The sequence below is a fragment of the Xyrauchen texanus genome, chromosome 19, assembly GCF_025860055.1.
Source record: "Xyrauchen texanus isolate HMW12.3.18 chromosome 19, RBS_HiC_50CHRs, whole genome shotgun sequence".
NCBI classification, from domain to species: Eukaryota; Metazoa; Chordata; class Actinopteri; order Cypriniformes; family Catostomidae; genus Xyrauchen; species Xyrauchen texanus.
Window position 1 is genome coordinate 35215993 of NC_068294.1, and position 17729 is coordinate 35233721.

A 17729-nucleotide genomic window follows, 5' to 3' on the forward strand; every position below is an offset into this window, starting at 1 on the left:
CCTCAGTATACTCTAGCTTTTGCTCACAGGGTGTTTCTCTGGTCCTACAGTCTTGCATATTAAAACGCTGTAGTATCTTGTTAGTGTATCTTTCCTGTGACATCTTTACACATCCATCTGACTGACTGAAATCGATACCCAGAAAATGCTTGAGTTTGCCCAGATCCTTCATTTTAAACTTTTCTTCCAGCATCTCTTTCACCTTTTTCAGTCTCTCTTTATTGCTTGCTGCAATGATCAAGTCATCGACCCATATGATCATGATCACCTTCCCTTCTTTTGACTCTTTGGCATAAACACAGTGATCGGCTTGGTTTTGTGTGACCCCGTCCTCAGTTAGACAATCGTGCAAAACCCTATTCCAATTTCGCCCAGATTGCTTAAGGCCATAAAGTGATTTCTCTAACTTATAAACTATACCCTCTTTCTCTTGATAACCCTCTGGTGGATTGATGTAGATCTCACAGTCTATGGGTGCGTGCAAGTACGCTGTTTTCACGTCCATTTGGTGCAGGAGTAAACTCTCCTGTGCTGCTTTCTGTAACACCACCCTTACACTTGTCAAATCTGCCGTGGGTGAAAACGTCTCCCCATAGTCTACTCCCATTCTCTGGCTGTAACCCTTGGCCACAAACCGCGCTTTGTATTTGTCTTTTCCATCTACATCAGTCTTGATAGAATAAACCCATCTACCCCCCACTGTTTTCTTGCCTATTGGCAGTGTTGTCGGGGTAAAGGTTTTGTTCTCGTTTAAGGACTGAATTTCCTCATCCATGGCTTTTATCCATTCTTTTGAGTTAGCTGACCCCACTGCTCCCTCAAAAGTCTGTGGAATGCCACACACCGCTCTGCAGCAGTAGTCTACCGTGATATGAACCTCATCACTATCACTATCTTCAGTTACGAAATCATCTAAGTAGCTTGGTGTTTTTCTTTCTCTATTCGGATACCTCTTACTCTCGAGTTCATCACGTCACACTCGGTTGTGTTTGATTATGGTCACTAAACCTCGTTACTGCACTTGGACTACCACTATGTACACTTCTACTCCGTACACTTGGCTCTGAAGCATTTTCCGTACACCTACTCTCTGTGGTCTCACTAGTCCTGGGTCTCACACTGTCATAGTCATCGCTTGGATCAGGCTCACCTGTCTGTGTCTGTTTTTCCACAGCTGCCTTGCGCACAAACTTCACTAGCCTGTGTTTCTGTACTTTATTTGTATCTGGATGATACACCAGATACGCCGGGCTGTTCTTGTCGTAACCTACGAAACGCCCCATGTCACATCTGGAATCAAGTTTTCCCTTGTCTTGTTTGTACGTGTAGCATACAGACCCAAACTTGTGCATCCTAGATACATTAGGCTTCTTGTCAGATAGCAACTCATAAGGAGTTCGCCCTGTACGCCTGTTAAAGCACCTGTTGCGTACCATTGCTGCTGTTTGTACTGCGTACTGCCATAGCTGCTTTGGTAGTACACTTTCAACTATCATGCATCTACCCATCTCAAAAAGAGTACGCCAACCCCTCTCTGCAGTTCCGTTTTGGTGTGGGGAATACGGAGCTGACGTCTCGTGTCTGATTTTGTTTTTCCTTAATAGTGTTTGGAAATCACTGCACGTAAACTCTGTTCCGTTGTCGGATCTGATGCACCTCACTTTCCCGTAAGGGGATACATCTGCTAGGAACTTTTCCGTAGCCTGTACTGTGTCACTTTTCTTCTTTAGAAAATATACAAATACTGCGCTCGAGTGATCGTCAGTAAATGACTGCACATACTTGTAACCATCTATCGACTCTGTAGCTACTGGACCTGCTAGGTCTGTGTGTACCATCTGTAAGGGAGCCTTTGCTCTGGCGTCAGGGTCCCTATTTCTGGTTTGGGCAAACTTTCCCTGAATACACACCTCACACTCTTGTTCGGGTCTGCCTGTTTTGCCCTTGATCTGCATACCTTCAACAACATTCTGCAACTTAAGAACATCGTCATAGTTACAGTGGCCCAGTATCTCGTGCCATGTCTGTATGTCGTGACATGCATTACACTTATCATTAGACTCAGCTTCAGTATGCAAATAATACAGCCTACCATATACGTGAATGTTAAATCTAGTACCGTCTCTGGTTATCAGGGCGTCTTTATCTTCTTTAAAGACAACCGTAGCCCCACTTGTGGTCGCTGCCTTCACTGAGAAGATGCTCTGGGGGTACGACGGTACGAACAAAGCGTCTTTCAGCTCCGCCTTGCGTCGCTGTCCTCTGCTGTCGATGAGGGAAACTTCAGCATTTCCCCTTCGCTGAGCGATCCCGCTGCATCGGGTGCCGTCTGCCAGCTCAACACTGTGCGTTTCTGGCCTGAACGCGCTGTCGAAGCTCTTGAACATGGTTATGTCCGTGATGATATGAGAGGTAGCCCCCGTGTCCACCATCAGGCCCCTCTCCTGGATGCTACATGCCAGCTGCCGCTGGATACTGGTCTCTCCGTCTCTCATCTTGAACACGTAGTCCTCTGCTTCTTCTGAGGCTTTATTCGCACCATCCTTTTTGCCCTTATGCCTACATGTGGCGTCTTTGTGTGTGTCACTTCTGCAGAGACTACACCATGTTTTCTGTCGACATCCTTTCGCTCTGTGGCCTTTGGTGCCACACTTGAAGCACACCATCTCTGTGTCGTCCTTGATCCAGCCACGTGCGTTTGTCTTGGCGGGCCTCTGTCCGGCTTTCCATTGAGTCTTCATCACCCTGTCGCTCGACTCAGCTGCTTTTATCTTCTCTGTCTCTTCAAAATTACGTAGCTTAGTCTTGAATTCTGCAAAAGTGATTTTATCGTCTGTGTGAGCCACATGTATTGCGAATGGCTTAAAACTCTCAGGCAATCCCTTTAAGACCATAGCCACTAGCAGTCCATCTCCTAACGTTTCACCCGCGTTCCGCAGTGCTGTGATGGCGGTTTCTGCTCTGATTATATAGTCCATTACACTTTCATCGTTTGCCTTCAGAAGCGATGTCAGCGTGGTGTACAAGTTGATTATACAGGGCTTTCCCCTCCCTGCATAATACTCTCTCAATATTCCCAAAGCTTTTCTTCCATCGTTGGGCGCATCCCTCATAACTAACGAGAGGCTTTTGTCATCTAGTAGTAAAATTAATTCTGCATATGCGTCAGCGTTTTTCTCCGCATCTGCTGCTATCTCAGCTTCTGACTCCGGTTCTTTAAGCACCGTGTTCTTTAGCCCTGATAAATGAAAATGTCCCAACATTTTGGTCTCCCAAAGCTCATACTTAGTCTCATCTCCGTCGAACGTCAATCGAGGCAACCTGCCCATCCTTCGTTGTTCCGTCATGTTAGCTTACTATTTTTCTTAACCAGCAGTTCGTTAGCACGCAGTCCGTTGCGACTTTCTAAACGGTGGAAAATGACAAACTTATCTTCCGAACGACTCCTGGGCCCATAACCTGTTGAGTTATGATTCAGCTAGCGTTGCATTCAAAAGAAAAGAGTGGACGATAGAGATAAGACATCTTTAGCCCTTCTTGGCATATTTATTCTTTTAGCTGCAGACACATCAGTCTCAGGGTCAGACAGATTTTTATTATTATTTTCGCCTACGGCGAAACAACAGGGACAAAGATAATGACGCAAACGCGTCCTCTATAGCTTGTACTTTAGTGCCCTCTTGTGACATAAACATATGCATAACACAGAACAGTACAGCATTACACTACACAACATACAACTGAGGACATAGTGAACATACTTTAACACGGTAGAGTGCTAAACTGGCCGCTGAGTGAAATTACTTGCCAAAAAGATTTTGGTATTAACAAGCTCAGAAATTCATGTAGGTCAAAGCAGGCATGTTCAGCAGCTGCTATCACAATGTTTTTTTTCCCCACAATTTAATCTGGTATCCAGACACATTCAAATCAATTAGCCACATGACACAAAATGAGATATTAAATTGCTTGCACAGAAGAGAAAATGTTTTTAGACAACAGAGTATCGTCTGTATGCAGAGAAACTAAATAAACCCTTGCATTAATCATCTGACACAACTTAAAACAAGAGTCTCAATTTTCTGTGAGCAATCTGAATAGTTTTGCTCATCTTGAGTCTCAATCCAATTTTCCCTGCATTTACAGGCTACATGGCCCTTTTTCAGTTATCACGAGTGCTGTTGACATCTCTCAGACCTGTTTGTCTGTTCAAGTCGGTACCAGAGTGCATTCCAATTAGCAGTTATATAAAAAAAGAGAAAGGCACTACATGAAACACAATCATGAAATAAAGCACTTCTCGCAAAGGTGAGCAAAAACTATCTGCACATTCTATGCATTTGGGTGCTGAAATATTATTTGTCCAAATTCTGTTCCTATTTGTTCCATTTTTACCTGTGTTACCTCATATCTGCAGTTATTGAGCACAACGGCACATCTGACCTTGAGCTTACTAAACCCAACAGGTATTGCGGTGGAGTAAGTTGGCACAATCACTCCGTCTGCGATGTTTGTGAATGCCTTCGGAGCTTTCATTCACACTCAGGTATGGTTTAATTGAGCAGTACAGGCAGGGGCATGGATTCCAGGGGGGATGGGGGCTTGATTACAAACCACCCATAACAAAGAGATAGTTTATTCAAACGAAAATACTGCATTTTCAGCAAACCACTGTGGGAATAAATAGCCAGCATATATGGCAATATTATTATTATAGATATCATTCCCAAGGGCAGTAAAGAGTGTTAAAATATTTTCAAGGACTATCTTGTGCAAACAAAATTGCTGCTGGACAATATATCTCCTACTACATCAACATGTTACCTCAAAATTAAACAAAAATGAATAGAAATTGCTGTCCTCATTATTGTACAATGCTGATGTACATAGAAAACAAAAGATTATTCTAAAGCTGCAGCCAAAGTACAATCTTATAATGTAACCAATACCGTTTGATGCATAGTTAAATGTATAGTTCACCTAAACTATCGTTTTCTGGTCTCCGCTGCTTTCACTCTCATCAGCGTATATTTTTTGTGGATAATGTAATGTTTAGCATATAACATTTTTAATGTGATGTGGCTTCATAGTGAAAAGTAAATAAAAAAAAAAAAAAAGACACATTTAAATGTATTTATTTAATTAATGTTTAAAAATGTCATATATATATATATATATATATAACAATACAATTGTGCGTTATTAAATCTGATTTATTTAATGATTAAATTGTCATTAAACGTAGCAATAAATGAGTACATTAATGAGTCTTTTAAATGCACTTTGTAATGCACTTTAAAAGCACCTTTTAAATTGCATTTATAAAGGGTATTTGGCTATTTCTTTTCCTCACCTATTTGCCAATGACTTTTCTTTTTCATTTTGCTTTTCCTTTAACCAATTGAGAATCAAGTAAAAAAAATGGCATTGGACTGTTGACTTGTGAGAGAAACCAATTTACTTTCGACTCAGTTATAAGACACACCCCCTCCCGGTCAGGGTATATTCTGGCAAACCGTTTGCCAATCACGTCTAGCAATTGGCAAAGCAAAGTGTGGCACACGCCATTTACCAACAAGCGATGGGTAACTCGCAAAGCACGACCGTTTTCCCAGCACGATACCATAGAACGGCATAAAGTAAGAGGGGTGAGAAGTAAGAGGCGGGGCACCAGTTAAAACTTTTCAAAGTTAAAGTTCACGCAAACAGGTATTAATAGACAAGTTTTAGTCAATAAATATTGAACACTAACACAATAAATTCAATACCCAGATTAGGAGTGCTTCTGCAAAATTCTAAAAACTCATCATCTTCTCTCAGTTATTTTGACAGCTCCAGGTAATCGCAGCGCCGGGTGTAGCTACTTAAGCCCCCTGAACGAATACGTGGAAGTGACCGTACACTTTGGATGTATAATGTTCCAAATATAGCCAGCAGATTATTTGTGTTCTACTTTAACACTGGATTTAGCTATAAACAATCAATATTTATTGACTAAAACTTGTCTATTAATACCTGTTTGCGTGAACTTTAACTTTGAAATGTTTTAACTGGTGCCCCGCCTCTTACTTCTCACCCCTCTTACTTTATGCCGTTCTATGGTATCGTGCTTGGAAAACGGTCGTGCTTTGCGAGTTACCCATCGCTTGTTGGTAAATGGCGTGTGCCACATTTTGCTTTGCCGATTGCTAGACGTGATTGGCAAACGGTTTGCCAGAATATACCCTGACCCCTCTCCCACGTGCCACTCGAAGAGGATGTAAGATGGCCTGTCATTGGACGATGGTATGAGCAGTTTAAGTGATATTATTGGATCTGTGAATCCCGCGCACAAAAAATGGATGCAAAACATATCAGAAGTTATTGGCTGCTTGTTCATTGTTGCTGTGAAATACTGAGCATGGCACTACCTGTGCGTGCACAGTGATATGTGTCCAGGATGGGAGCTGGTAATCGTGATGCTGTGAACATAACCAGAATCCCGACCCGCGTCCCGAACTGAAACACATGATGGAGGTGAGCAAGGGCAACTGTCGAGTCGCAGGCGAAAGCCGAAAGACTTTCCAGAACTTGAAGAAAATGCACATACCCTTTCAGTGATGTCATATTCATTACAAAAAACACCGTATGATCATCTTTAAATATTTAGTTTTTATTAAAATAATTGCCTTTGATCGAGAAAAGGCGAATGCCGGTCAGCTGATACAGAGAAGGTAAGCGAGCACAAATTTGTGGAACAGATGGCAGTGTTTAAACTAATGTTGTGTATTACCTGTATATCATGTACGTGTCTTTTTCAAAAGAAAAAAAAAACCTGCTGTGTATATCTGTTTATAACGTCGCAAATAAAGTTTGTGCATAAGCTTTTGTTGTGCTCATCTTCATAAAGATATTATTGACTGACAGTAGCTATACAAACAGTAAATACACAATGTACGCATTCTTTTATCACATTCTTCTTTTACAATCGTACTCTGCGTCTTATGGATTTTGAATGAATTTACATTTTAATTGTACCTGAATCGATTTGACACAGATAATGGCAATTAACATGTCAAAGAGGTTTGAGGTAAAATGTCCAAGATTTAGGCCAGACATTTTCTGAGAGCAAAAAAAAGATAAATAAATTTTACTGGAAGAAGAAAAAAGACCTTCTGGTTGTTTAAAAGAAATATAACACTTATTTATTAAGCATTTATAACAGAAACAGTTTAGCAAAGTTTCATTGTATCCCAGTATTTATGATTGATGATCAACTGGAGCAAATGGATGAAGAAAAGTAATTGCTTTTTAAAACGCAATTTAAAAGGTGCATTTAAATATGATTTATTAATGCACAATTTTATTGTTAAATTTAATTACATTTTAAAACATGAAATAAATTAATTGGTTAATTTATTCACATTTAAATGTGTCTATTTATTTGTCCATTTTATAAATTGGTTTATTCACATTTATATTTTCAAATGAATAGATTGATAATTTATTCCTTCATTCTTTTGTACATTGAACGCCTAAACAAATGTGTACTCCAGCTAACACTTAAGGTGTGTTCACACTTCTTGTTCAGTTCTCTTGGTCCACTTGGTCTGGACCAAAAAAATCGCTTGGCGTTCACACTGGCATTTTTAACACCGAACCTAAAGATACGAAACAAAAGGCAACAAAAATAAAAAGTCAACATGATTGGACAGCTTTTATGATGTATATTTTGTGAATGAACTTGCCGAACATCCAAAACAATGCTGTCTGCCTGGCTAAATTTGCTCGTTGGATTTATATGTATACATGGTGGTATTTTTACCAGCTGAGAAAAACAAAGAGCTAATAAAATTGTGCACACAAACCTTATATATACTAAAAAGGATGGCTGACGGCAGTTCCGATGCCTGTACTCCTCGGATCTCTGGACGATTCCTCCCTAGCCCTCGTGGGTCCGCAGTTCAGCAGAGGAACTCGCTGATCCAATCCACTGCGGGTACTCAATCTACCCTGTATTGGAATAGGTGCTCCACAGGGTGAGGACTCCTACGCGGACTCCCCCGTGTGTATTTTCCGCGATACGGCCCCCTTACAGAAGTGGACCCGCATTTATCTTAGGCAGTCCCCGGCTGCCCTCCGGTCGCCGTGCTGTAGCAACTCCCCCTCCCTGAGGCTGGATCTACTACACTCCCACGTGTCGCCTAAAAACACGTGATATATTCACCACTTTTACCTCCCCTCCGGGCAGGTGTGGTCTCCGCAGGGTCTTTTCCCCCTGAAAGAATAGGAAATTGGGTAAGACCCCCTTCCCTCAATGCATGTAAGGGCCCTGGCCATCTATTGCTCTATGCAAGAAACATAGAGAGAAAAGAGGCACAGCCAGGCTTGGCCCGTTCCCAGATTGGCAAGCTTTGCCTTGTTCCCCTGTCTAGGTTAACCAGAAGGACTCCGACTTTTTTGGGGCATTGGGGAAGGGTACGTGCAGTCTGACACAGCTGGTCGTCTTGGCACGTAATATACCTGCCCGCTCCTGTGTCAGCAGAACACGTACACGGCTCAACGCGTGGCGTGATTTAAATTGGACCCCTAGTGTCGCTTCTCCGACACAACGTCTAAGAGAGCGACAGGCGGGGAACGTCTAGGTTATGTTATGTTCCCTGATGGAGGGAACGAGACATTGTGTCCTCCCGGCCACGTCGCTGAGCCGAGCCGCTGTAGTGGCTGGACCATTTCCGGCTCCTCAGAAAAATCATGAATGAACTCATAGTAGTTCCTCACCTTTATACCCGTATGTCCGGAGTGGGGTAATGCAAATACTGTCTACCAACTTCTCATTGGCCTTTTTTCATAGATCAGAGGTATATTTGGTGCTCAAGAGAGACCCCTAGTGTCGCTTCTCCGACACACCGTCTCGTTCCCTCCATCAGACGTTTTGGTTTTATGATGTCTTGAATTATAAATAAGCTTTTTATTTTTAAAGACATCGCATGAGCTATTTTTGTCTTCTTTGCAGTAAGTAGGCTATAAGGGCCATATAGTAAACACACTGATGCTCAGAGGTTGTTTTCCTTGTTTTCTTCTCCAGATTTGAAATAGGGTTAAATGGGGTCACTGTGTTTTTCTTTTCAAGTGGATTGGCAGAAGGATGTTTGCCTAGATGAGTCTGAGGTCTCAGGTGGAAGGGCTGATGACTAGCAGGACAGGGCTCTCAGGAGGACTGCAAGACAAAGGGGGACAGGCCCAATCCAGCAATCCAGTTAATCTCCTTTACTATTTAGAGTTAAGCTGAGTGGAAATTCATACAAACATTCTTAATCACTGGCATGAAAGTGCACAGACACACACACACACACACACACACACACACACACACACACACACACACACACACACACACACACACCAAAATTGTTTTGCTCTTGTTTGTACACATGAAATGTCTAAGAAATTAAGCATATATTTAGAACATTTGGTTCTAAAGGTTTGTTTCAGTCTGGTACACCTATTGGTTTTAATATTCGTAAGCCTTGCTGTGTCCAATAACACTGATTATTTACACTGCTGGGTGGTGAAATATAAAAGTCTGCAAACTCAGATGTGGTCACATTACATAAGAAGTCATCATCAGTATGTGCTAAGAGCCCTTTTAAAGATCCATCAATATTAATGTAGTGTGTAATTGCACATGTCTTTCTGTTTTTTTTCCCAGCCAGTGGTGTTTGAAAGCAGCATCCCTTTTATATGTGTTTGAGATTTGTGTGGCTTTAATCAGCAGCTCTAAAACGTACACAAACACCAGGTAATATCATAAATACTTCAAATATATTAGGGTGGACAGTTATGGGAAAGTGGGGTGAGATGAACCTTTGGGTAAGTTTACCCACCCCCTGTATCTAGGCAACCGTACCTATTTTTTGTTATGTGACCTTGTTAGCAAGAAGTATCCAACATTTCTAAATGGCTGTGAAGAGAAGCAAATGGGGAAGAGGTACGAATGTTTTTACCCCCAAATTTTTATAAATATTGATTTTTATAAAAAAAAAAGAATTGTTCATCTTACCCCTAGATGGATCATCTTACCCACTGAACTTGAGCTACTTACCCCTTACCTGGGGCAAGTTGAGCCAAGATCACTTTTTTTAAAGGCCATATGTTTGTGGCTTTCAAAAGATAGTTCTATTAATTTCTCTATTCATCTCCACTCTACTTTTTTCTTGGTTAGATTTAATTTGTCCCCATGGCATTTCATCACAACAAACAGAGTCATCAATAGACATTCATATAGACATACCATTACCGTGCACCTTGCAAAAGCTTAAGATAGGATTGCCAGACCAGCAAAATAGGATGGACATTTGCATTACCCATTTAAAAACTTAATGACTTAGGGAATATCCATTCATCCATCCATCTTCAACCGCTTATCCGAAGTCGGGTCGCGGGGGCAGCTGCTCCAGCAGGGGGCCCCAAACTTCCCTATCCCAAGCCACATTAACCAGCTCTGACTGGGGGACCCCGAGGCGTTCCCAGGCCAGTGTGGAGATGTAATCTCTCCACCTAGTCCTGGGTCTTCCCCGAGGCCTCCTCCCAGCTGGACGTGCCTGAAACACCTCCCTAGGGAGGCGGCCAGGGGGCATCCTTACCAGATGCCCAAACCACCTCAACTGGCTCCTTTTGATGCAAAGGAGCAGCGGCTCTACTCCGAGCTCCTCACCCTATCTCTAAGGGAGAAGCCCGCCACCCTTCTGAGGAAGCCCATTTCGGCCGCTTGTGCTTAGGGAACAAATTATACATATTTTTTGTAAATCAGGGTGGGCAGTACCATCGACCAGATGGCAACTGTTCAAACGAATAGGCAAGGGGATGCCATTTGTTACCCACAAGAAGATTTGACTTCTCACACCAATTTAGGAAGAGGTCAAGAACTGGCCTATGCTCATCCTCCCCATCATGTAAAAGGCTCACCAAGGCAGTATCATCTGCATGCTTAATAAAATGCCTATTTGTGAAGTATAAAATGAACAAAAATGGTGATAAAAATATCCCTGGGGGAGCCTATACAAGTGATAATTTTGTCAGAAAGTGACATACCAATTTTTACCTGCTGGATTCTACATCTAAGAAAATCAACCATATATATTGAATAGGAGACATCGTACATATAAAATTGGCTCATCTTACCCCACTCTTCCCTATTTGGCATATCCAGTTGAGCTTTAGAGCATGAACTGTTGTTTACCCTTAAAAAAAACAAGGAACATTACATGCAGCATGACATTGCTCTCTGTTTTGTCACAATGTTTACATCAGTGAGAAGAAAATCGATCATAATTCCTTCTTTGCCGAAGCTGGCTTTGGAAATAATGGAAGTTGTGTATTTGAGTTGCTCCACTGAATACAAACACGCCACTGGGCAAAAGATAGACAACATTCTTGGTAGACAGACAGCTATTCAGTATGCTGTGCTTATGGTAAAAGGTTTCAGAACCCTAGCAGCACACTGCTCAGTTGATTTTATTGATTGTGTGGGGATTTATAATCATAGTTTGGGATGGACTTTGAACAGAATGAGGGTGCTGCAGAGAGCATGCCATTTTGAACTTCAGGGGGGTTTGTTAGAGAAAAATGCAGCAGTATAAGTATTGAATTTCTAAATTTGAGAAAGAATAGGACATTGGAGTGTTGAGAGTAGAGCTGACATTTTTGAAAAAGTTATGAATATTGTTATATGTTTTTCATCCATCAGAACAATCTCTCCAAATGCGTAAGGCAGCATCTGGTCATCAAAATTAAATGTCAAATGTAAAGCCATGTGACTTACAAACACACAATAATACAGCTGCTTTCAAGTCCTCTTGGGATGCCTGCCGATTTATGAGCCTAGAAGTCATCCAAGTGATTTCGATAGAAAAACATGGACTCATTGGATAATTTTAAGCGATATCAACACCAAAATGTTTTAATTTGAAAAGGAATTTAGCTACGTTTACACCTCTCATCAGCACTAGAAGGGTGTTTTCCGTCACCAAAAATAGAGACTTTCAAAAACGCTCTTTATTACCACATGCTTTGGGAAATGATGACGTTAGGAAACTACAAACATTTTCAACACGTTTTCAAATTAAAAGGGATTAGTGTTCACTCCCTGTCTAAAGCCACGTCCACAGTAATCCATTAAAGTTTGAAAATTTTGGAGAGTTTCCATTGTCTGGATGAAAAGGCTGGCTGGCGGTTAGGTCGCTAGTGGTGTGTATGGAGAGACTAAACAGGACTGTTTCTTTACAATTAATATTATTATTAAAATATTAGGATTACTTGAGCTCTACCATCTTCTCTCTTATTGGCTGTTGTCCCGAATGTTGCTCTTCATTTGCATAAAGTTAAACATTTCTCAACTTTGTCGTGTTGATGGACAAGCCCACATCTGGTCGTCAAAGGTCACCTTCGCTCATGTTGCCAGAAGTCGCCAGCTCTCATTGAAAATTAATGAGATGAGGTTGATTTGTCACTGAGTGTTGCTGGCAGTGTGAACGCAGCTTAAGTGATGCTTCAGCTATGTTTCTTTACCCTTCTTGTGCACCAAAAGGGAATGATGGAAAATGTAGTTTTGTCACATGAGCAAAACTATATTAACATATAAAAACTTCCACAATTCAATTTAAAGTCTATGTATCCACCTCTGTTTTACTTCAGTGAAAACTAAATTTTCCAGGCTATTATAAGAATACCCAAGAATCTACACACAGTAGTAACAATTTTGAAAGTTAAAGGTATAGTTCACCCAAACATTTAAATGATCTCATCTTTTACTCACCCTCATGCCATCCCAGATGTGTATGACTTTCTTTCTTCTGCAGAACACAAGCAAAGATGAATATGTCAGCTCTGTGGGTCCATACAATGTGAATTGTGACCAAAATTTTCAAGCTCCAATAACCACATGAAGGTGGTTAAATCTATGTCTTTAGAAGTGATATGATTGGTTTGGGACAGACAGGAGATGTAAGAGCTTTGTAAGGACATCTTTAAGCTTTGGAAAACATTAGTTTTAAAACTCATATTTTGACATTATTTCTTTGAGATGAACATAACAGGTGCAGCCAATCTGCACAAGTACCCATATTCCACAATGTTAAGTAATATATGGAATTTAACAATAAAGGGTACAGGGATTTACACAATATTTAAAAGAATAAATGTCAGCTATATAACTTGTTACCCTGTGTCTCTGCTGAGCATATTTCGATCTAAAGGAGAGCATTAAGGGTAAAACTGTGCTGCATATATATGCATTTATAATACACACATATTACTGTATATAAGTGCAGACCATTTACTGTAAATTAAACCATGCATACTTCCTATTGTTTTCAAAATAGTAAGTAGGCATAAGCAGCGAGCATTACTCCACAATAAACGTTTTAAACAGTGGTATGGTACATTGTTGTCACATGACTTCATGTTGCATGTGAGTGGCATCCAATTAACATTTTAAAAATAAAATTATTTTGTATTTTAATTAAATCTTGTTCAGATATTGTGTGTTAAAATATTAGACTGAAAAGAGAGGTTTTCTTTTACTCCGTAAACTTGTAAATACTGTCCACAGCATGCCTAATATATATAGAAGAATTAATTAAAATAACATGTTATTGTGCTGTTCATTGCCTGGTTCACTTACACCCAGTGCTCATCTGGAACCTTCTTAAATACTTAATTTCAATTTGTATTCAGATAAATGTACTCCACAGTTACTTTTGTTGAAGATGTCAGTGGCATATTGAGATGGATCTTTGCATGATGCTGTGGGTCTACACACAGGCAGATCAATGAATGGCCTGGGGTGGAAAATGGAAGGATGAGTGCTGGAGAGGCTCTCGGCTGTATTATAGCACTGTGCCCTTTTGGGATAGGCCCTCTGGCTCTTTTTTTAATGAACCCCTTTTAACACGGCCCAGCAAATAGATTTAATTGATTTTTTCCCCTGCATCGTGATTATATGGGCTTTGTGTAAATATTTTGCAACCAGCCTAAATTGCGATGCAGCGAGCGGCATTGCAGCCATTTTTCAAATGTCAAAGAACCAAAATAGATCCTTGAGTGTACATTCAGCAGCACAGGCATGTGTGCCTTTAGTGTGAAAATAAAATTGTATTTAAAATATAAATATTTTTCAAAGAACATATTTTTTATATTTAAAAAGTAACACTAATTTCTAATTAACAGAGGCAATGAAGAGCAAAAGAAAAATAAATATCTTTGGATATATGCCTTTTTCCATTTATGAAATCCCTATTTGTGTCTGGGACCTAATCAATAAATATTGTTAAAAAGGACTGGAATGGCAAAGCTGCAATATAACTGTAAACATGTGCGCCCTGAAGATCTCAATATCCTGTGTAATTGAGTAACAAACCATGATTATAGTGGCTGACTAACACTTCTAAGAGACTTGAGTGTGACTGCTGTGTGCATTTTCATTTTCTTTTTGATTTGTAACTAGTAGCACCTAATAAACAAGCAAAAAAAATTATAAAATTGATGTCCACATATGTGGACAGTGGAAATAAATTGTGACATTTTAAATAATACTATGAAAAAAAGTCTGATTTTTATCAAATGTTCATATCATTATTTTTTCAGGAGTGTTGGTTATTGATGTTTTTGAGAAGTTACAAACATTACATCAGAAATTATCATAATTAATTCTTATTCAAAGTAATGGCCTACATTATCCAATCACTGCCACCCATGCATGTTAAAATAAAATTATACATTATAAATTCTGAATCTATGGACTTCCCATGTCTGCAATCATGATGAGTGGTCCAAACATCATCTGCAGCTGGAAACCGAACTTCTGATAGGAAGTTTGGATTGAATGCACTTCAATGTGCTGCATTGAGAGAAACAGGATGCCCCCTTGCTCCTTATTTAGTGAATGACTGAACTTCCAGTGTGCTGTCTGTCTGCACTGATCTCAGATCAGTTTGAAATGCAGCTTATTTTCATTCTAACTCCATATAAAGCCTCTGAAAACAAACATTTTCGGCTTTTGGATTAAACTCTTTGATGTTGTGATGTGTTCTCAATGTGAAAATGCACAATAAATATAGGAATACATTTACTTATGTTAATGAATAGAACCAAACTGATATTAAAATGAAGCAAAATGACCCACAAATGTGTAAATGTTGAAAGTTATTCAAGATAACTATCATGTCTTTTTCAACTTTTGAGGGAATAATGTCCACAAATCCACGTATGTGAAAAATCATGTTTAACAGCATGCTATCGAGCAAAAAATGTATGATTTTTTTTAGAAGCAGCATATAAAAAAAATTAGAGCTGATACTCTTTAAACCAAACCGGTTTCAATGAAAAACTTTTAGGTTTCTTACAGCTCTGCAGCCATAGAAGTGCTTCATGGAAGTCGACGTCATATTGTTGTGTCACGTGACTCAGAGAGCCAGAAGTTTAACCCTTAAATGAGAGTCTAAAGTCTTGTAAACAGTATTCAGTCTGTTTAAATTAATTTAAATGATGCTTTGCATATAATGAAGACAAAATACAACATCCATGTATGTGGACGTGGGGTTGCACAAGCTTATGTCCTTTTTTACTATAAATCTTATCATATTTTGAAAGTGAAAATGGATATTTATGGTAAAAAAGGACTTAAATATTGGTGAGGGTGAGTAAATGATGAGAGAATATTTTTTGGGGAGGGGCACATATCTAGCAGTGGTAATTTCTCAGGGCCATCCTCAATCACCTTTTTGCCTATGTATTTTTAATCGCTTTCCACTCCTAATTCATCTTTAAACATATAGAGAAAAACTAAAAGTTTATCCAGTCAGAATTTATTCATTGATGCTTACAAGCAAAGTGTGATAACTGTTTCACAAATCGCATGACCAAATCCGAAGTAGCACTTGAGTCAGAATTGAGTCAGTTCCACCCCCTCAGGCCTTCAAAATTTTCACAGAATCCCTCAACACTGCAAATGAATGAGCAACTAAAGTAATATTGTCAGATTAATCAGATTGATTTATTTGTTCTTGGTGGGTATGATCTTTAGGATATGTCCCAGTCGAGGCCTTCTAGCTGACCTTGAGTGACTCAATCACGCTTTAAGTGATGTACATAATTCAAGAGCGAAAATCGTAAGATCAAGCTGTTTGACAAGTCGACTATCATCACTGCTGGTATTGCCGTTGAGAAAGAGATCCTTATGGATTTAAAAACCTGAGATGTTCTGCATGACCGTGTGATTGCTTAATTTATCAATAAAGAAAAGGAGGACTAATTTTGACTTCAAGTAAATTGGTAAGGGCTTTTTGCATTGTTATAGCAACATCAGGTTGTTTTCAGGATGCAGGACGACCACAAAGTGTAAATTAGGCTGCTGGAGCATTCAGTGTCGGATCAAGTTTTGAAAAGTAGTGCTGCGTTCCATTCAACTCGGAAATTCGGATTTTACAACTTCCTACTAGAAAAAGTCTGATTTCACTGAGATGCAGGGGCATGATGTCACACAAACATGTTGACACTCAGGGAGATATACAAAGTAAGTGATAAACTTTATTTATCACTTTATTAAGTAATATCGATAAATGAGTTTGTTTCCACATTACATTATATTAATGCTTGTTTAACAAATGCCTGCAGAAAGTTCACTTGATTTACCTGACCATAAACTGCATAGGTTCTCTACTTTCTATGAATAACCATGTAACAAATAACTTAGTTCCAGGAAATGAGGAAGCAGAAGACAGTGTACTTCATTCCAATATAACAATAGTCTTTTATTTAACACAAAACTTTCTTTTGTCTGCCACCATCTCCTCCCCTTTTATCTCTGTGTCACAGCTTACTGGGAATACAAACAGGTGTTAGCACAGGTGTAAGTCCTTAACCACTCAGCTTTCCTGGACCTCACTCTCCACAGATCGGCACTCAATCACACCCCCACTTCCACATACCCGCACCGCCCGACTCAAGCCGAGGATCTGGCCTGATACTGACCACACCCCACCCCATTCCGAAAATCGGCCACAGCCCTGCGCCCTGGCCTGTGTACCACCTCAAATTTAAAGGGCTGAAATGCCCGATACCAACCCATTGGTAGCATTCATGCAGTGGAGCCATTGGAGCGGGGCATGATCCAAACAGACTGTGAAGGCCCTCCCAAGCAGGTAGTACCGGAGGGTGAGAACCGCCCATTTGATGGCCAGGCACTCTTTCTCTATTGTGCTGTACTTCGTCTCTCACACCGAGAGCTTCCTACTAATGTACTGTACAGCACGGGATGCTCCTCCCCCTCCACAACCTGGGATAATACAGCCCCCAACCCCCTGTCTGACATGTCTGTCTGTAATAAAAAAGGGAGGGAGAAGTCAGGGGAATGCAAGAGTGTTCTGCCACAGAGTGCAGCTTTCACTTGTGTAAATGGTTCTGTCCACTGGACTGGCTCTGGTGTTCCCTTTTTAGTGAGATCAGTCAGTGGGCTGGTGACATCTGAATATTTAGGTACAAACCTATGATAATAGCCAGCTAGCCCCAGGAACTGTCGCACCTTTATTTTGGTCTTAGGTCTTGGACAAGCTGCAATAGCTGCTGTTTTATCAATTTGGGGATGCACTTGCCCATGACCCAAGTGGAAACCCAGATACCGTACTTCCACCTGTTCAATTGCACACTTCCTCGGATTCGCTGTGAGTCCCGCCCGTCTCTGCAATCCTGGG